Raw genomic sequence first — 22,458 nt, 5'->3', positions numbered from 1 at the left:
CTAATGTCGTTGTCATTGTAAGAGAGCCGTTCGGAAAGTAAGGTCCGATCGGTCGCGAAATGAAAACCACAATGAAAATAAATTTTTTTTTATTCGCAACAGTTAGCCACAACTTCCAGCTGCCTCTCTAAACAGTTACCGCTCCGACTTAGATATTTGTCGTGGCGTTGTACAAACTTTCCAGTACCCTCTTCACAGAAAGCAGCTGCCTGTGCTTTCCGCCAATTCTCTATCGTGGTCTGCCTTTTGTCGTCTGTGCCAAAATGTCTTCGTAACCAGCGGTTCATGAGAGCAGTGATGAACAACCGAGGAAGCCAATTAAGGGCTGTTTTGTAGGTGATCAAACACTTCCCATCGATAACACTGCAGGACCGTCTTCATTGCTCCTGCAGAATCCCGCTGAAAATTGTCTTGAAGAAAGAAAGGGATGACATTTATGTTGTGTGGGCTGCATAGCTTCAGTGGAATTCTCTCACCAGATCCACATACTTGATGGGAGACACTGTTGTTTTAGGCATTTCCACGTGATACTTTGCACTCTCAACTGAAAAAAGTGACGTGATCAAAAGGTATACTAAAGACACTGCCCAACACATCGTGCAAAGTTCCAACGGATGTTCACAGTGATTTCCAATTTGCATCTAATCGGAACTTACTTTTCGAGTACACCTCTTAAAAACTAAACTACACCCTTGCCGCTTAGCTCAGTGTTGGCGATATGTTCAACATTGTGACTACCGAGTGAAATCACTAGCATATTTATGAAAACATAGTTGAGAAATCCCGCCTCAGTAGTAGCAACGAAGAGTCAGTGGTGGCAAAGAAGAGTCAAAAGTCTTCAGCTTCACACATGCAACACACATATGGGCAAAAGTGCTAAAATTAGATTAATTAAAGAATATCCATACGGATGTAGTAGCCAGTCTTCGCCCACCCTGTTCCTGAGTAGTACGCAGCAACACGAAGCAGTATGGTTAAGAGAAAAATTACTTGCACGGTACGGTGGTAAGTGGACAACATTTCGTCGCAGCCGGGAGCGTCACCCCACTCCAAAATCCAAGCACTTAACTCGCTGGGCTACTCCAGAGTGTCCCCTGGGTAAACATTCGCGGCGGACGTACGGCCAAGCGACGCAGCTGCTGCTCGTGATGTTTAGCCAATGGGTGTTGTCACAACATCTAACAAGACTTTCCCATTAGACGGATATTCCTTTTAAATGGTAATTTACTGCTGCAGTTGCCTGCCCTCTTCTATTCTGATCACTTTTCGATTTTTGTTTTTCAATTTCAGCTGTGTCAAGCCAATCCGTATGGCTAAAGAAATCATCTCGTTACCCCTCGTATAGACAACAGCACCGTCCGTGAAAAGCCTCATAGAGATCCCGACGTTACACAGTAGATAATTTACATGAATCGTTGACTTCTAACGGTCATATAACACTCCCGGAGGGTAGTCCCGAAATTAATTTTACATCTGCCGATTTTTTTCCATTGAGAATTATATGTTGAGTATAGCGGTTAGCAAGCCCCGAATTCAGTCACAAATCTGGTCCAAAACTCGGTTGGTTCGAATTTCGTCCATTAATTGACGACGCGAAATTATATCAAATGTGATATCTCAGCTTTCCTCGGAGTGACTGATGACTAACGTATTTCTTTTAGTAGGGAAAAGGGGAGTAAGATCGGGTAGGTAATGCTATATGGCCCTTTGGAACTATACTATTTAACCTATAAATTGTCAGATTTAATAAAAACAATAATTCTTTGATAGGGTAGAATACATTAGTCCCAGGAAGTCATAGCTTCAGTACTTTTTTAATGAAAGGTTCTTTTATAGGAGCCGGCCGCGGTGGCCGTGCGGTTCTGGCGCTACAGTCTGAAACCGCGGGACTGCTACGGTCGTAGGTTCGAATCCTGCCTCGGGCATGGGTGTGTGTGATGTCCTTAGGTTAGTTAGGTTTAAGTAGTTCTAAGTTCTAGGGGACTTATGACCTAAGATGTTGAGTCCCATAGCGCTCAGAGCCATTTGCACCATTTTTTTCTTTTATAGAAAAAGTCAAATCACCCAGTCTTACCCAGATAGTGAGATAAAAGTGGGTACAAATAAATTTTAAGGGAATACAGAAAAACAAAACTGTCAATCGAAAAATACCAGAATTCTGTTCTGAAACATGATTTGGTTAACAATATAGTTCACAGAATAACAATTCCCATCATCTGCTCACTGTAGCTTTCGTGGGCCCAGCAAAGACATTTTCCGTATTAAATACAACCGTCTCCTTTTGAGTTTGAAAATATGTCGTCACAATACAAGCAGTTGATGTCTCAATTGTTCTTATCGCCCTCATCCACAGAATCGCTGTCGAAAGACTGACCGGTTGCGGCCTGGTCTTGGCCTCACTCAACGTACCCGGTCTTAGCTCGAATGCAGAGGTTACAAAAATGAAACAAAACCAGGTCATTATTGAGCTGAATCCCTATTGTTTGCTAGATTACAGATACGTAATAATCATGTAATTCCTAACTAAATAGCTTTTTTATAAGTGTAACGACTATGAAATAATCACAGTTTAAAAACAAAACAAAAATTACTCAGTTTATACCATGAAAGAAACTCTTGCCTTGACAGACATGATGAACTGAACAGAAACAACACGCCAAAATGGTCGCTCTTCCTTCTTGATTAGTGGAGTGTAATTCTGTGTCTCTCCCTCAGAGGACATAATTAATGAACTCAGAAACACAGTTCTCAGTTTCACACAACCACTCAGTCTAACCACACTTTCCACTATAGCTGTTGTTGTTTCCCTTTTATGAACTCAGCTGCTGTCAATCACACTATTATGTGCACTTGCTGCCTAGGCTCCGACCAGACAGTTAATTATTGTTGGCTTTGTATATATCTGACTAGTTGTTACCTGGGGCTGTGCTCCCATATCAGTAGTTTTGTTGTGATGAATAATGGTGAATAACTAAGCTACTGTATGTGAAATAAGCGTCAGCTGCCCTCGCATGTGTGAATGTTCGTGTAAGTATAACTTGTGATGTGCGCTCCGCCTCCCCCCCTCCCCCCCGAGTGCAGATATACACTATGCGGCAGCACGCAGAGCGTCTCTGGCGAGCGGTGAGAGCAGAGGGCGGAGGGGCGTGGACAGGAATGCACCTCTATGCATCTTCCTATTGAAGTAACTATACATTATATAGCGTTCGCATTATGCAGCAAATCTAATAATATTTAACATGGTTTATATACACTGATGTAAAAAAATATACCATTTTCTGCTTCACCCTCTTAGGGGTCGTTTTTTTTTCCTTGGACACTGTAGTCTGTGTTCTCCCTGAGGGTTCAAGACATACCAAATTTCATCGAAATCGGCTCAGTGGCTTAGTCGTGAAGATAAATGAGACAGAGCTGCTTTCGCATTTAATAATATTAGTACAGAAGTATGGTTGGTGAGTTCGAATCCCAACGTCCACTGCCGGCCGGGGTGGCCGAGAGGTTCTAGGCGCTACAGTGTGGAACCGCACGACCGCTACGGTCGCAGATTCGAATCCTGCCTCAGGCATGGATGTGTGTGCCATCCTTAGGTTAGTTAGGTTTAAGTAGTTATAAGTTCTAGGGGACTGATGACCTCAGAAGTTATGTCCCATAGTGCTCAGAGCCATTTGAACCATTTTGATCCGACGTCCACTCCCCTGCTTATTTTTCAGACCCCCTACTGACATTACGTGACGCGTACATTCTGCCAGCGTTTCCCTGCTCTAGTGGATGGAGTGTCCGGTGAGATCTTAATAAACTGAGTCGGAGTCTAGGCAGTGAATACACGTAAGAGCAAAACTCGCACCATCTGAAGATGATGACTGGGACAGCCCTTGAAGTATTGTGCGTAAAATGGAAATAACGGCTTTACTTGCACACCTGGAAGTACGCTATGTACCGAAAGTCAAGAGGCACGGCACCGACCTGGGCACCGATGCTTACGGCACTCTGCATCTCATGCATGAATAGAGAAAGCTGAGTTTAACAAAACCTCTTTTTGCGAAATCAGTGATAACTGTTATACAGGAGATTTTCGTTCTGGAAGAGGATGATGATGTGTGAGCATAGAACATCTTCCTTAGTACTACAAGAGAGTGACGTCAGAAATATGGGTCTATATTTATGTAACACTAAAACGTCTCAGGGGCTTGTAGTGAGATTGACTGCCAAAATTTTACTTTCAGATTCATTGAACGCTTTCAGCATTGTTCTCCTTATGCTCATTTTGACGTAATCACTCCGAATCGCTCGCATACAATCGTCCACTGTTCAGTAGTGTCGCTTTGTACAACACCTCAAGCGTTGCTTAGTGCTCACTACAGAAACGTGTGAATTATGAGGAGCTCCTCGACCACTGTACTCCATTCTTTTTAACTCCATATGCACAGTCATTGTGTTAAGTGGGTATTACACGACGATCCGCCGCGAACGGTACTGGTCTAGAGCGACAGCCATCTTGCGGTAGAACGGGTGAAACTACGAAAATTAGCAGACACATCATCCGCGCGCCAGAATAGAGAGCGGTTATTAACTACCGTCGCCTGCCCGGTTAGCCGTGCTGTCTAACGCACTTCTTTCCGAGCGGGAAGGCGTGCCGGTTCACTGCAAGAATCCGTCTGGCGGATAGTGCCGAGGTCCTGTCTGCCGGCCAGTCTGTGGACGGTTTTTAAGGGGGTTTTCCATCTGCCTCGGCGAATGCAGGCGGGTTCCCCTTATTCCGCCTCAGATAGACTATGTTGGCGATGTTCTCCAAACACTTTTTCCACGTACGCGTACACAATAACTACTCTATCATGCAAACATTGGGGTTACGCTCGTCTGGTGTGAGACGTTCCCGGGGGATCCACTGGGGGCCGAACCGCACAATAACCCTGGGTTCGGTGTGGGGCGGCGGTGGGGTGAGTGGACTGCTGTAGCCTGCTGTGGGGTTGTGAACCACTGAGGGCTACGGCAGGGACGAAGCCTCTCCGTCGTTTCTAGGCCCCAGTTCCTTACAATACAATCCGTGCATGCGCAGAAGGGTGTAGCAAAGTGCTTTCTGCTTTTTGTTTGCTTATTGTTAGGCGGCTAGTGGCTCATTTCAGATTTTCGTGTTGAAGATTGTCCGCATTTTTTTTTTCAGTAAGTAGGTTTCATAAATGCAGAAAAATTTTTTTTGCAGTAGACTCTTTTATTCCACTTGATCGTGAAAGCATTTTTTCAATTGATTGCTTCGTATTCTACAAATGAAATGGAACAAAGAGGCGTTAAGCGTCTTAATTCAGGCACACAGCGAGGAAAGGTATGTGTATGACCAGCACGACCCTCTGTATCATAATAAGGTACGCCGACAGTCGCTTATTTCTTAGTAATGGCGATATAACGTTACACGGTGATTTTCGATTTGTATCGTAATGTCTAGCCTTATGAAAGTCTGTGTTTGATTTGACTGGATCTCTTGCTTTATTTCAGCATAGCAGAAAAGAGAAATTGGCAGTGATACGCGAGAAAGCCGTGCAATTTAGCCCAGTGCGACAGATGAGGACTGCAAAACTCTGAGTAGCACATGTATACAGGGTGATTCAAAAAGAATACCACAATTTTAAAAATGTGTATTTAATGAAAGAAACATAATATAACCTTCTGTTATACATCATTACAAAGAGTATTTAAAAAGGTTTTTTTTTCACTCAAAAACAAGTTCAGAGATGTTCAATATGGCCCCCTCCAGACAGTCGAGCAATATCAACCCGATACTCCAACTCGTTCCACACTCTCTGTAGCATATCAGGCGTAACAGTTTGGATAGCTGCTGTTATTTCTCGTTTCAAATCATCAATGGTGGCTGGGAGAGGTGGCCGAAACACCATATCCTTAACATACCCCCATAAGAAAAAATCGCAGGGGGTAAGATCAGGGCTTCTTGGAGGCCAGTGATGAAGTGCTCTGTCACGGGCTGCCTGGCGGCCGATCCATCGCCTCGGGTAGTTGACGTTCAGGTAGTTACGGACAGATAAGTGCCAATGTGGTGGCGCTCCATCCTGCTGAAATATGAGTTGTTGTGCTTCTTGTTCGAGCTGAGGGAACAGCCAATTCTCTAACATCTCCAGATACTGTAGTCCAGTTACAGTAGCACCTTAGAAGAAAAAGGGACCAAAAACTTTATTGGCTGAAATGGCGAACAAATGTACAACTAAATGAAACTTTATAGCTCTCTTAATTCGCCGACAGATAGTGCTTAGCTCTGCCTTTTGTCGTTGCAGAGTTTTAAATTCCTAAAGTTGTGGTATTCTTTTTGAATCACCCTGTATTTCAAAATCGGAAAAATAACACAGATGCACCTTTAAGTATTGCTCCTTTAAAGTGTTGAAAATTGCTGTGCATACACCCACAGCAGCTTTTGAAATGTTGGGCTGTGCTATTCTGTGGCTAAACGTCAGACTCTTATCAAGATTCCCCAGTCGCCAGGAAACATAATGTTACAACCAGCCTGCAACATAACAGCGCATACTGGTATTTTATCAGTTATCTTGGCTGGTATGGTCACAAAACGCATAAACATATTATTTAATTCTTACTTTCGAGAAGATGGGAAGCCTCCCTCACGACTGTGTCACACTTGCTAATTCCATCTTCCATCATAGACTGCAGCTTCTCGAAACAGGCCTCGTCCATCCTCACGAAGCTCCGATATCCATGCGGATCTTCGAGCCTCAGTTCTTTCGTAATCAGCGAATATAATCCCCTGCTTCTTTTCAGCCAGGGTCGAACTCAACAACGTCTGTTTATTTGTTTTCATTGATTTTCTGCCATAATCCGAAGATTTTCTGTCACTGCCACGGCAATAGTTCCAAAAACAGGTTGGTCCTCCATGTACAAAATGCTGTATAAATACTTGTGCCTGTGTAACCAAGTGTCGTAATACAAAACTAACTGTTGAACCTGTAATTCCGAACAGTAGTAACCTATATAAGAGAATAACAACTACGTAATGCCGGCCGTTGTGGCCGAGCGGTTCTAGGCGCTTCAGTCTGGTACCGTGCAACCGCTACGGTCGCAGGTTCGAATCTTGCCTCGGGCATGGATGTGTGCGATGTCCTTAGGTTAGTTAGGTTTAAGTAGTTCTAAGTTCTAGGGGACTGACGACCTCAGCTGTTAAGTCCCATAATGCTCAGAGCCATTTGAACCATTTTTGAATTACGTAATAAATAATGATAAAAAACAATTTCTTATTAAATAGGAACTTTGGGTCACATAAGCCAACGGCCTTTCCGCAGTGGTAACACCGGTTCCTGTCAGATCACCGGAGTTAAGTGCTGTCGGGCTGGGCTAGCACTTGGATGGGTGACCGTCCGGTCTGCCGAGCGCTGTTGGCAAGCGGGATGCACTCAGCCCTTGTGAGGCAAACTGAGGAGCTACTTGATTGAGAAGTAGCGGCTCCGGTCTCGGAAACTGACATACGGCCGGGAGAGCGGTGTGCTGACCACATGCCCCCCCATATCTGCAACCAGTGACACCTGTGGGCTCCGGGTGACACGGCGGCCGGTCGGTGCCGTATGCATCAGTAGTGTTGATGCAGATATAGAAACCACACTACCGATACTTGCGGATCCTTGCAACAAATGTCTGATAATGCGTCGTTGTCGGACTTGCAGTTACGTGTGTAGCCGGCAGTAGAGACGTGGCGGGGTGTACGGCCGCTACTGGGTCTGTGGCACAGTGGCTGAGGCGAGGCTAGCGGTCCTGTCGCCCCGTGCGGCCGCTGGAGCGAGACTTGTTATTACCGACGTCTCTAACTGTCGCCGAGCCGTTACAACTCGCCCGCGGCGCACGCGCGGCGCCTGGACCAACCAACCACTTGTGCTTAGTGTCGGCGGAGCAGAGGTAGAATCGTCTGACAGATCTCGAGCAGCTAGTTTGTAAGTAGGCTGTTTAGCTTTTTATGTTGGTAACGCCACGTAGCGCTCTGTATGAAAATCACTGGCTGTGCCGTGTGCAGTCTGTGGCTGGTTGGACTCATTGTAGGAATATTCGCCAGTGTAGTGTTGGGAAGTTGGATGTGAACAGCGCGTAACGTTGGACAGTTGGAGGTGAGCCGCCAGCAGTGGTGGATGTGGGGAGAGAGATGGCGGAGTTTTGAGAGGTTGCTATAAGTGGACAATCTGGACGTGTGTCCGCCAGAAAAAGGAAATTTGTAAAGATGGATGTCGTGAATTATATATATATATATATATATATATATATATATATATATATATATATATATATATATATATATGATGACTTTTGAACATTATTGAGATAAATACATTGTTTGTTCTCTATCAAAATTTTTTATTTGCTAACTATGCCTATCACTAGTTAGTGCCTTCAGTAGTTAGAATCTTTTATTTAGCTGGCAGTATTGGTGCTCGCTGTATTACAGTAGTTCCAGTAAAGAAGATTTTTGTGAGGTAAGTGATTCATGAAATGTATATGTTATTGTTAGTCAGGGCCATTCTTTTGTGGGGATTATTGAAAGTCACATTGCGCTGCGCTAAAAATATTGTGTGTCAGTTTAGTGATGATCAGAAGTAAAGAGAGAAATGTCTGAGTACGTTCAGTTTTGCTCAGCTGTTTGAAAATCAAATAACGCAAGAGGTTTCCCAGCACTGTCATTTTTAAATTCTTCTAAGGGGACGTTGCAAGTTATACGACTTCTTCATCAACATCTCCATGACTACTCTGGAATTCACATGTAGTGTTCGTAGAAATCACCTTCAGACCATTTCTCTACCGTCCCACTGCCGTACACGGCGCGAGAAAAAAGAACGCTTAAACCTTTCCGCACCTCCCAATGTACGCGGGCGTCAGCCAAATACGTTCGCTTTCCGCGAAGCAACTTCCTGATTGAAATGTCGTGAAAAGATTTCACCGCCACGAAAAATGCCTTTGTTTCAAAAATTACCACCCGAACTCGCATATCATATCCGCGACACTCATTCCTCTGTTCGATAATAATAATGGAAATGTATCAGAACCAGATGAGATACGAATAAGATTCTACAAACATTATGCGAAAGGACTTGGTCCCGACGGCCGCTATGGCGCTTCAGTCTGGAACCGCGCGGATGTGTGTGACGTCCTTAGGTTAGTTAGGTTCTAGGGGACTGATGACCTCAGATGCTAAGTCCCATAGTGCTCAGAATCATTTGAACTTGGTCCCCTTCTAGCAGCAATTGTACATCGCTGAAGCAAGGAAGAGTAGGACAACCTAGCGACTGGAAAAGCGCAGGTTATTCCAATTTCGTCGCAAGAAAGATGCACATAAATATGGACGTATATCGTTGTTTTATGCTGAAGAATAAAGACATTTTTGGGCAACGAAAGTCTCCTCCATAAAAATCAACAAGGATTCCTCAAACAGACATCCTGTGAAACTCAGCTCGCTCTGTTCCTCCCAGAGATCCATAGCGCTGTACACAAAAGCCCTTACTTGATGCCGCGATCCTTGAATTCAGGAAAGCATTTGACAGCATCCCGCACTGCCGTTTAGTGAAACAACAAGAGATTACGTAGTATCAGACCAGATTTGAGACTGTATTCAAGACTTCCTTACAGGTAGAATACAAGCAACAAAATCGACAGATGTAAAGGTAATTTTCGGAGTACGCCATGGAAGTGTGATAGGACTGTTCCTGTTTGCTATGTACACTCCTGGAAATGGAAAAAAGAACACATTGACACCGGTGTGTCAGACCCACCATACTTGCTCCGGACACTGCGAGAGGGCTGTACAAGCAATGATCACACGCACGGCACAGCGGACACACCAGGAACCGCGGTGTTGGCCGTCGAATGGCGCTAGCTGCGCAGCATTTGTGCACCGCCGCCGTCAGTGTCAGCCAGTTTGCCGTGGCATACGGAGCTCCATCGCAGTCTTTAACACTGGTAGCATGCAGCGACAGCGTGGACGTGAACCGTATGTGCAGTTGACGGACTTTGAGCGAGGACGTATAGTGGGCATGCGGGAGGCCGGGTGGACGTACCGCCGAATTGCTCAACACGTGGGGCGTGAGGTCTCCACAGTACATCGATGTTGTCGCCAGTGGTCGGCGGAAGGTGCACGTGCCCGTCGACCTGGGAGCGGACCGCAGCGACGCACGGATGCACGCCAAGACCGTAGGATCCTACGCAGTGCCGTAGGGGACCGCACCGCCACTTCCCAGCAAATTAGGGACACTGTTGCTCCTGGGGTATCGGCGAGGACCATTCGCAACCGTCTCCATGAAGCTGGGCTACGGTCCCGCACACCGTTAGGCCGTCTTCCGCTCACGCCCCAACATCGTACAGCCCGCCTCTAGTGGTGTCGTGACAGGCGTGAATGGAGGGACGAATGGAGACGTGTCGTCTTCAGCGATGAGAGTCGCTTCTGCCTTGGTGCCAATGATGGTCGTATGCGTGTTTGGCACCGTGCAGGTGAGCGCCACAATCAGGACTGCATACGACCGAGGCACACAGGGCCAACACCCGGCATCATGGTGTGGGGAGCGATCTCCTACACTGGCCGTACACCACTGGTGATCGTCGAGGGGACACTGAATAGTGCACGGTACATCCAAACCGTCATCGAACCCATCGTTCTACCATTCCTAGACCGGCAAGGGAACTTGCTGTTCCAACAGGACAATGCACGTTCGCATGTATCCCGTGCCACCCAACGTGCTCTAGAAGGTGTAAGTCAACTACCCTGGCCAGCAAGATCTCCGGATCTGTCCCCCATTGAGCATGTTTGGGACTGGATGAAGCGTTGTCTCACGCGGTCTGCACGTCCAGCACGAACGCTGGTCCAACTGAGGCGCCAGGTGGAAATGGCATGGCAAGCCGTTCCACAGGACTACATCCAGCATCTCTTCGATCGTCTCCATGGGAGAATAGCAGCCTGCATTGCTGCGAAAGGTGGATATACACTGTACTAGTGCCGACATTGTGCATGCTCTGTTGCCTGTGTCTATGTGCCTCAGGTTCTGTCAGTGTGATCATGTGATGTATCTGACCCCAGGAATGTGTCAATAAAGTTTCCCCTTCCTGGGACAATGAATTCACGGTGTTCTTATTTCAATTTCCAGGAGTGTATATAAGTGGTCCTGTAGAAAGCGCCGGAAGCTTTCTAAGACTGATCGCGGATGATACGGTTGTCTGTAAGAAAGTAGCAACGCCAGAGGACAGTATCGATTTGGGGAATGACCTGCAGAAATGGTTCAAATGGCTCTAAGCACTATGGGACTTAACCTGTGATGTTATCAGTCCACTAGACTAGAACTAGTTAAGCCTAACTAACCTAAGGATATCACACACATCCATACTCGAGGCAGGATTCGAACCTGCGACCGCAGCAGTAGCCCAGTTCTGGACTGAAGCGCTTAGAACCGCTCGGCCACAGCGGCCGGCTTGACCTGCAGAATACTGATGAATGGTGCAGGCTCTGGTAGTTGACCCTGAACACAAGTAAATGCAACATACTGCGTACACATAGGAAAAAAATATCTGCTACAATTACACTATTAATGACAAATTGTGGAAACAGTGTCGACCGTAAAATACGTGGAAGTAACTTATCCAGAGCGACCTTAAGTGGGATGACCACATAAAACAAATAGCACTGATAGCAGTTGCCAGAGATATTCATAGGAAGAATTGTAAGGAAATGTAACTCACCCACAAAGGTAGTGGCTTATTAGGCGCTTGTTTGACCGATTCTTGAGTATTTTTCATCAATCTGGGGTCTTGAAAAGATAGGGCTGGTGCACTGTTATGCTAACACGGGGTGTTCAAAAAGTCTCCGCAGTGCCGTATGACTGTCAGCCGCGCGTGCCGTATGAACTCTCCAAACATTCCACTCTTTCTTTTATCTCTGCCAGCGTCAGTAGTATCGTTCCTGTGTGTCGTTACGTGTTGACGTGAACATTTAAATTTAGTTTCTTTGTTCGTTTGTTTCGCTTTTGTCACTGTTAAAATGCTAACCATTGAAGAATGTGTGCTTTTAGTCGATCAACCGTTCAAAGCTGGGGGTAAATACACAGTTTCAGTTCGTCAAACATTTAATTCAGTTTTCCCGGAGACAACACTCCCACATCGCGATACTGTGCGATATTTGATGAACAAATTTCGAAGTACGGGTTCAGTGACAGATGCACCGAGAAGTGGTCGTCATAGCGTTTTGTCTGAGGATAAACTACTCCATATTTCCGATAAAATGTCCATGAGTCCGAACAAGTCAGTAAGAAAACTCGCCCAGGAAATCGATGTTAGTGTCGGAACGCCCACGCAGCTGTAAGGAAAAAAATTAGAACTTTTCCCATACAAAATGACAGTCGTGGAAGAACTGAAAAATACTGATCATGGCAAGATACTGCATTATTGCCAATGGTTCAAAAATTTCGTTCAACAAAATGGAAGGGATATTCTTAACGAAACGTTTCTCACTCATGAGGCGTGGTTTCTTTTATCCGGGTACATGAACTCGCAAAATTCTCGTATGCGGAGTACTGCAAATCCACTGTGTATTCATGAGGAACCACTTCATTCTGTGAAAGTAGGAGTTTGGATTGCAATCTCTAGACGTCGGATTGTGGGTCGGTCCCATATTTTTAAACGAAACAATAAACGCACAACGGTACTGCAGTGATATTCTGTACCCATTCGTAGGAGAACTTGTGTTAAGTGAAATACTGAACGGTTATTTTCAACAAGATGGTGCAACCGCGCATACAGGTCGCGTTTCAGTGTCACTGCTTGCTGATGTTTTTGGTGATCGCATAATTTCACAGGGACTTTGGCCTCCACGATCGCCTGACCTAACACCACCTGATTTTCTTTTTTTTTTTGTGCAGTGAAAGCAACTGTCTATAAAAACCGTCCAAAATCCATCGATGAATTGAAAACTGCAATATGCACTTTCACTGCTTCTGTTACAGAAGAAATTTTACAGCTTGTTTTTGGAAACATGATTAGACGAATCGAATTGTGTATTCAACAACAAGGGGGCGGGGGAGACTTGCAATATTTAATGTGAAATTAATAACTTGTATTTCACTGAGTTCCACTTTGGTGAATTCACTGCGGCATACGGCACGCGCGGCTAACAATCATACGACACTGCGGAGAGACTTTTTGAACACCCCACTGTTTCCTAGCTTTTCCTCTGCCGTTTGTAGTACACATTTCTGTAAAATGTGTTCGTATCCTTCCACGTGTGAGACGCCTCATCTTAAGCGCAATAAGGGGACCACGAAAAACACCTCCGTATCGTTTCACCACCTCCTCCGTGCTTCAGTGTTGGCACTACTCATAATGGCAGGTAATGTTCTCCAGGCACTCACTGACCCCAATACCTTCCATCGGATTGCCACTGGATACAGCGTTATTCATTACTGCAAATCAGTCGTGTCCAGCCATCCACTGTCCAGTGATGTCGCTCTTTACACCATCTGAAGCGTCGCTTAGCGCTGTCTACAGAAATGCGTGACACATGAAGAGATTCTCGTCCATTGTACCCAGTTTTTTACTACTCTACACGGTCATCGTTCTAGCTTGACTGCTGGTAGCACTTTGGAACTCACGAGTGATTCCTCCCGATAATTTAATGCGAACCGGCGTTGGTCCTTCGCGTTTCTACTTAACACTCAAATCACCAACAGTCGACTTGGGCAGCTGTAGAAGCGTTGAAATGTCCTCGATTGTTTTGCCACTCAGGTGACATCGAGTGAGTAGTCCATGTTGCAAGTCACTGAGCTGTCTTCGCCGACCGAGTCTGTTGGTGTTACTTCTCTACTGACAACAAAATACTCCCCATATGTTTTTTTTATTCTGGCAGGTCCGCCTCTCGTGACATCTAGTGCTCGATTCCGCGTTACATAGATTGTCCTCGTACTTTCGATAAGATTGTGTACATCGAGGTAATTAGGCCGGTATTAATCAAATTTCTTTCTCAAATATTTTATCAAAGATTTGATCAAATATTCGTCAAATATATTTGAAAAAGATCTTTGACGTGGCGCTAAAAAGGGGTATTACACTGTCACCATATTTTTCGTCAAAGTTCAAGATGGCTGACAACAACAACTTGTTATTAACCGCAGCAGTTGCTGTTACCGCAATTGCACTGTGTGCACATGCGGAAGAGAAACGGGGTACAAAAAAGAAACGTACCTGGGTGAAGCCTTGGATTTTACGACGACACGATAAAAGCATTCAACAAAACTTGCTTATAGTGGAGGACGTCAAGTCGTTTATCAATACATTTCAGTATGTGCCCAGTGAAGTGTATCCTCATATCACAAAGCACAATACTCACTTAAGAACTGCTATATCTGCAGAAGACAGGCTCACTGTAACACTCCGATTCCTTTGTACAGGAGAGGGTTAGGTTAGGTCAGGTCAGGACAGGGCTCCAATCTTCTTAATCTATTTTTGTATTCAGGGTGCCTCACGTTGTAAAGCGCCTCATCAGCTTCATACATCTCTACTAATTTTGTAGTTGTCGGTACACACCAATTGTATTTACTGGCAATGTTTATAAAACTACTACAGGTGACAGAACGCTGTAGCGATGCTAGCGCTCCACGTGGTAACATGTCACATTGCTGTGAACAGAAGACAACCGACTTCTTTGATCAAATTTATTTGACGACAAACGAGATTTGACAAAGTTCCCTATTACACCATCAAATTTCTTTGACAAAGATATTTGACAAAGAAATTTGATAGTGTAATACCAGCCTTAGCAATGGAGTACCAACTCGGATGCGCAAGTATTGAAGTATTCTGTCACATTGTTGGTGGAACCTTCCCGACATTGGTCTGAAATGATTTAAAAAACCAATGAGAACTTTAGACCACGATGTTCGAACACATATTTAAATCTCGATACAAAACCAGTGTGTTTTAATCAGTGTGCTGTCTGAATCGTTCCTGACAAACAGTTCAGACTTCTCCAATGTGTGTGCCTCACAACAAGACTCTTAGCATTCTGGTACGTCAGAGCCGTTTTCACAGTCCGCACGTCGCTGGACCCACACGCACGTGTCGCTCGCGACTTCAGATGCGCCGCCATACGGGGCGCCGCGTTCTCTTTGTAAACGTCTGTCCACGTACTCGGGTCACGCACCTGGACTGTCGACTGCATACTGTTTGCTGGCGACTAGCTTTCACTATTACTCACTCACTACCTTGTCTTTGATGATCGTCCGCTTCATCATCCACACTTCACCAGTGCCGTAAAAACGAACTTACTGTACAAATTTAGCATTTTTTGTAGGCGATTGCTAAGAGCTATTACGTACGAGGGTGAGTCAAATGAAAACCTTAAATTTTTTTTAAATATTATTCAAATGGTTCAAATGGCTCTGAGCACTATGGGACTTAACATCTGAGGTCATCAGTCCCCTAGAACTTAGAACTACTTAAACCTAACTAACCTAAGGACATCACACACATCCATGCCCGAGGCAGGATTCGAACCTGCGACCGTAGCAGTCGCGCGGTTCCGGACTGCAGCGCCTAGAACCGCGTGGCCACCGCGGTCGGCAAAATATTATTTATTGTGCAGAAGTGGTATAAAGCTTAATCACTTTTCAGCATAATCTCCCCCACGCTCAATGCAAGTCCTCCAGCGCTTACAAAGTGCATAAATTCCTTTATAAAAAAAAAAAAAAATTCTTTTGGTAGTCCCCGCAACCACTCGTGCACCGCGTGGCGTACCTCTTCATCAGTACGCAACTTCTTTCCTCCCACTGAGTGGTCCAAATATATGGAAATCACTTGGGGCAAGGTCTGGTGAGTATGGTGGATGAGGAAGACACTCAAAATGCAGGTCTGTGATTGTTGCAACTGTTGTACGGACAGTGTGGGGCCTTGCATTGTCATGTTGCAAATGGACACCTGCTGACAGCAATCCACATCGCTTTGATTTGATTGCGGGCCGCAGATGATTTTTTAGGAGATCTGTGTGTGATGCATTGGTGACAGTGGTTCCTATAGGCACGTAATGCTCAAAAATGACGCCTTTTTCGTCCCAAAAGAGAGTCAGTATAACCTTCGCTGCTGGTGGTTCTGTTCGAAACTTCTTTGGTTTTGGTGATGAGGAATGGCGCCATTCCTTGCTCGCTCTCTTCGTTTCCGGTTGGTGGAAGTGAACCCAGGTTTCGTCCCCTGTAACGATTCTTGCAAGGAAGCCATCACCTTCTCGTTCAAAGCGCCGAAGAAGTTCTTCACAAGCATCAACACGTCGTTCTCTCATTTCAGAAGTCAGCTGCCGTGGCACCCATCTTGCAGACACTTTGTGAAACTGGAGCACATCATGCTCAATGTGGTGTGCTGACCCATGACTAATCTGTAAACATGCTGCAATGTCATTCAGTGTCACTCGGCGGTTCTCCTTCACTACGGCTGCAACTGCTGCAATGTTCTGTGGAGTCGTAACGCGTTGTGCCTGACCTGGGCGAGGAGCGTCTTCCACTGAAGTCACACCATTTGCGAACTTCCTACTCCATTCGTAGACTTGCTGCTGTGACAAATATGCATCACTATACTGAACCTTCATTCGCCGATGAATTTCAATAGGTTTCACACCTTCACTACGCAAAAACAGAATAACAGAACGCTGTTCTTTCCTGGTGCAAGTCGCAAGTGGGGCGGCCACCTTTATACTGATACTGCGACGGTATGTGTGCATGTGCGCTATGCTGCCACCTACAGTCCATTCTGAACGCTGTTTGTAACACGCTTACCAAGTTGCAGGATAATGGCGCGAAATTTCGATTTGTTATTACAAATTTAAGGTTTTCTTTTGACTCACCCCCGTATATTAAGACACACAGCTGTCTATATGGTGTTAAAAAATCTACGTACACAAAATTTAGCACAGATAGGAGAGACGTTTAATAGGTACTGCAACACATTTTTCCCCACTCTTTTGGCTACAAAAGCCTGTTTTTCATCTCAGTTCAGTGCGACGGCTTTACACCATCGTACTGGGAGGGGCTATATTCGCGCATGGTACCACTCTATTGGTCGACGTAGGAGCCAACGTCCTGCTGCATGAACATCCTCCCCATAATCCACGCACTGCTTCCCGCGGAGTGCATCCTTCATTGGTCCAACAAAATGGAAGTCGGAAGGTGCGAGATCTGCGCCGTTGGTTGGACGAGGAAGAACAGTCCAATGAAGTTTTATGAGCTCCTCTCAGATGCGCAGATTTGTATGAGGTCTTGCGTTGTCATGGATATAAGTTCGTTTGCATTTTTGTGGCGACGGAAAAGCTGAAGTCGTTTCTTCAGTTTCCTAAGTGTAGCACGATACACTCCAGAGTTGATCACTGCACTATGACGGAGGATATCAAACAGAATAATCCCTTCAGAGTCCCACGAGACTGTTGCCGTGACTTTACCGACTCAATGTGAGGCTTTGAATTTTTTTCTTGGAGGAGAGGTGGTATGGCGCCACTCCATGAACTGCAGTTTCCGTATCGAAGTGATGAACCCCCATTTCGTCGCCTGTGACAGTGTTCGAAAAGCAATTGTTACGATCAGCATCGTAACGCGAAAGCAATTCCGTACAGATGGTCCTTCGCTGATGTTTATGGTCTTCTTCTAGGCGGCTGGGAATCTTTGAGCACCCCAACTGGTTGACGAAGGTGTCAGCACTAGCAACAGAGACGTCCAGTTGTGCAGCGAGGTGTTTTGCTTTGATTCTTCCATCAACTCGAATGAAAGTTTTTGTATGTCCATCCTTGACGTTGGAAGTCTGGGGACTTGGGCCGTTTACTTATGTAAGAAAGTGAAACATCCATAAAAGTCCTTATGGTGTCATTTATTGTATGGCTACTAGTTGGTTGGACATAGTGGTTACAAAAAAAAAAAAAAAAAAAAAAAAAAAAAAAAAAAAAAAAAAAAAAAAAAAAAAAAAAAAAGCCTCGGAGCACTATGAGACTCAGCTTCTGAGGTCATTAGTCCCCTAGAACGTAGAACTAGTTAAACCTAACTAACCTAAGGACATCACACACATCCATGCCCGAGGCAGGATTCGAACCTGCGACCGTAGCGGTCTCGCGGTTCCAGACTGCAGCACCTAGAACCGCACGGCCACTTCGGCCGGCTTGTGGTTACAGGTAATCTGCGAAAACCTGTAGTAGATGTTGGCCACTGATACATCGTGTATGCGGACGGTGTTAACCCTCTTGGCATCGACTAAGGCCTGAAGATGGTGCACTGAAGCACCGAAACCGGTAGCCATCCAATAAATTACATCATTAGGACGGCTGTAAATGCCCCATTTTCTTACGTTGAATGAGGGTGTCTGCACGTTCCAACATTTCAGGAGTCACAAGTGTGTCTGGTCGGCCGGCACGCGAGAGATCGGACAGGTTTGAGCGACCTTGTTGCCATGAAGACAGACAATTCGCCCTACGACTGACCGTGCTTTTTCTTACTGCCGTACCCCCGTAGACTTTCTACAAGCGCCTATGAATATCTGCAGTGCTCTGGTTTTCCGCCAAACGAATCTCAACGAGTGGTCTCTGCTTGAAACGCACATCCATTACAGTCGCCGCCTTAAAAGGCTACGTACAGTGAAACTCTAAGGGCTGAAGCTGGAATATTCCACGATGTCCCACAGAAAATTCTTCATTTTTTAAACTGAAATTATTAGACAAAAAGCAGTGTTTTACATTGCATATTGAATGCCCCACATGGAAAGAAACACTATTTTTATGTGATAAAAATGTCACATTTGTACCGCGTCCCCTCTAGGGATTCAAGAACTTCTCGACGCTAGTGATGTTCAGAGACGGTGTTCAAGCTGCGGTGTGATGAATATTGTTTTAGAGAAATAAAGTTGAAAATCTCGTCCGCTTACATTAAGTAAGCGTTTGGTGTACCAGACACCGATAGACTCTCCAAGACGGTTAGTTGCCTGCTTGGCTGCAGCTGCAGTCACTATTCGTGAAACATGTGGCTGTTTGTTTCAACACCATCTCTGAACATCGCTACCGTCAGAACTGTCATGGAACGATATCGAACATTTTTGTTACACAAAAAAGTGTTTCTTTCTATCCCCCTAAACACCGTGAAATTTTGTGTAAATAGTTTTCATACACCTTGTATATTTATTTTATTATTACAACCTCTTTCCGTTATCAATCATCTTCAGGGTATCTGGATACAGCAAATAAGAGTATAAAACATTCAATTTAAATGTGAGGTTGTCTAAAAGAATACTTGCACAAAATCCTATACTGGCTACATGTTTTGACATCGAAAGGTTATAAAATACACCCTTGTATCTCAACAGAACTTCTGAATATGAAAGTGAAAACATTCATTTTGATAAGTGATTATAAGATGTTCACACCTTATTACATATCCTCTGGTACACCACCCAGCAGGCACTCCGTAATAAAGAAGCACTACGTACAGTGAAGGAACAGTTACAACTGTTCGCAGTGGCCGGTAACAGTAAACTTGTTGTTTCATTCGAACTGATCGTCAGATAAATTGTAAAAAAATCACAAAATATCAAACCAAAGACGTGTGCTTTGTGAAGAGAATATATGTCAATAGAGATAACTTAATGCAACTTCATAAAGTGTGATTTTTGTTAGTGTTGGTTTATAAATCCCACATTTAATTAAATGTGCTCTATGCATTTCTGCTTGTTTTATGCCCTTATTCGCTGTGTACAGGTAATGTGAAGATCGTTAATAGCCGAAAAGGGTTGCAATATGAAATAAATACAAATAGCTGCCCGTCACGTAGTTCCTAAAATATGCTAATGAAGTCTGATTTTTACGGCTCTGCACAGAAAGCACAGTTAATTGAGTTGCAAAAGGTGGAGATAGCTCTGAGAATGAACCCTTATTACTTGATAAACAACTGAGCACATCGAAACAAAATTTTAGACATGTGATAGTGATCAAATGGATGAGTATTTGTCTGTATGCATAATAAATGACCTTCCTCTGTAAATAAATCTGTGTATTCTGTGGGTACATTTCTTAAAATAATAAATTTCTATGCACTTGAGTTCCCGTAATTAAAATTTAGAAGTGAAAGATTATGGTGCAGAAAGAATAATTTTTCTGTATTTTAGGCAGTAGTTTACTACTTTTCTGCTCGTAGACATTCCCAGTTTCAGAGCAAAGATGATCTGAATAAACACTACTTCCTGGCCCCGACAGATAGTTTGCTGCAAGATTTACCGAACACGTAAATTTATCTTTTCTTGCTTGCCACCATGTGTATGGATTGTCATGACGTTACATGTTCTTAAAACTTAAATAAAAGTCTATTTCAGTTACAACTGCATTTCTTTTCTTTAAATGTCCAGGTAAAAGCTATGTTTTTTTTTCTACAACCACTTCTTTGAAGCAGTCTATAAAATATGAGTAAACAGTCTGCCTTAGACTTTGCTCTTCGGTTCTCATCCTCTTTAGGGCGTCGATCGATGTATACTACCTTACTTTTCCTCTTTATAGTTGACTGGTGAAAACAGTCATTTTAAAGTGAGGGTCTAAAGTGGTAGCTACCAAATAATTTTTACTTGTTATCACGTCTCCAAATCGTGTTTGCAACCCTTGTTGTATGACAAGCCTCGTCTTACTTAATTTGAATGTTAGCTCTGAAGTACTCGTTTTATCGATATATCATGTTAATGTAACAACGTACGGAATAATTTCATAAATGCAAGCGTATCTGGACCTTGCAATTTTTGTTATTTCTTCCATTGGCTGTGATAATTTTGGAAGTTGCTCTAAAATCTCCTATTGTACAGCAGTCAGATTGGTGATATCACAGTCAGTGAGATAGAATCGTTTTTGTTCCACTAGCCTTGCAAGCATATAACAGGAGGAATTCCATCGGGCACTGATATCTTGCACCAATTCAAGCTGAGGAAGATCAAGATCTTTTTGGACAGAATGCAGTTTTTACTGTGCAGTATCAGGATGATTGAAATTAGTTACAATCCTCTTACCTGTTGCTACCATTTGAGTCACATTTGACTGAACCTTCAGACAATCGTTAACAGTGAATGAAATAACGCACTGAGGCCAACTCTGCATTACTAACAGCTTTTACTATGTTCGTCCATTATAACGAATAACGACATGAATTTTTGCCATTTTGATGTTGCATAATCTTGCAATTTTCTGTAAACTAATCGCTATGTTTTCTGCTGTGTTATCCCTTAAAATGTTTGATGCTCAATACTACATGTTTGGCATTCAATTCACGATCAATAAAATGCGCAGTAAAACTTAAAAAACTGCTTTTATTACGCAAGTACGTCCCCACGTCGCATGTCACGGAAATATAAGGTCTCTGATAGTAATCATTTAATTGTCCCAATCACCTTATCATATATTTCTGGAATTATTTTGTCTGAAAAGTAAGAGTGGCTTGGTATTTTACGCCACGGTAAAGCGCTATTATTCAGTCTTCTAAAACCAGGCCTTTTCCACTATATTTACTGCCTCATTGTCAAGTGCTATCATTTCGCCGATTAAGAGATCGTATTTTTGGCCTTGGGAGCGTTAATACAACACGGTGTAAGTTCTTCAGGACATTCTTCAAGACTCAGTCGTCCTTTTTTTATGTCGAAGGTTTACTTACATCTGTATCTTGAATCATAATTTCTTGCCGCTTAGGAAGCGTAGGCTGCAACTTACTCTGTTCGTTGCTGTGCTTGTTTTTCAAATGATTTATCATTCCTGATGTAGTCACCTTCTTTCCAAATTTTTATTTTGCACAATTTACACGCAACACTTTTCGGATTATTGTCATCGTCGCCGAAGTAGGTCCATATAGGGGATTTCTTTTAGAAGCCACAATCGATCATTTTTAGTTAGATCTTACACAATTTCATTTTTAAACAAATCAAAACATAGCGAGTACGATAAAGTGTGCTTTAGCATTGACGATGTGACCAAACTAAACTTGCCAACAAAACACACAGCGTGGTAACAATTGGGCGCGTGGGAGGTAGATAAAGTATATGTACGAACATTTAAACAAATGAGCGAGACACAGACGCGCCGGCCGAATCCTTTTGCCTAATATTCGGCTATTCGGCTAGAAAGCGCGCAGAATATTCGGTATTCGGCGTGTGGCCCAATACGCTAATCGTTCTCAGATGAAGGAGCAAATGTGTAGGGCTTAGATGTTCTTCGTACACTCCCTCGTGACTGTCAGGTGTGACCGACCGGAACCTCGATGACAAACATGCTTGCCCAGGCACTGACACGCTGTCCAATATCGGGCCACTGTCACATCCGATTGCCCCGTTAATATCGATACTGCCCTATTCGCCCAGCCGGCCATACAGACACGCGCAATGAAATCCGTTTCAAACACTGTTGCATGCTGTCTCTCACGAGTGCGCGACTTCTCCGTGTCCTGCACAGTG

At 44.2% G+C, this 22,458-nt stretch overlaps 1 protein-coding gene and 1 pseudogene across 1 annotated transcript in view; both read left to right on the top strand.

Annotated features, from left to right (window-relative positions):
- Positions 1-22,458, top strand: part of LOC124593972 — a 526,982-nt gene that overhangs the window by 261,672 nt on the left and 242,852 nt on the right. The window lies entirely within an intron of this gene.
- Positions 7,277-7,394, top strand: LOC124596887 (annotated as a pseudogene).

This window comes from Schistocerca americana, chromosome 2 (genome assembly GCF_021461395.2).
Source record: "Schistocerca americana isolate TAMUIC-IGC-003095 chromosome 2, iqSchAmer2.1, whole genome shotgun sequence".
Taxonomy (NCBI): domain Eukaryota; kingdom Metazoa; phylum Arthropoda; class Insecta; order Orthoptera; family Acrididae; genus Schistocerca; species Schistocerca americana.
This window is presented reverse-complemented; position numbering and strand designations above follow the sequence as displayed.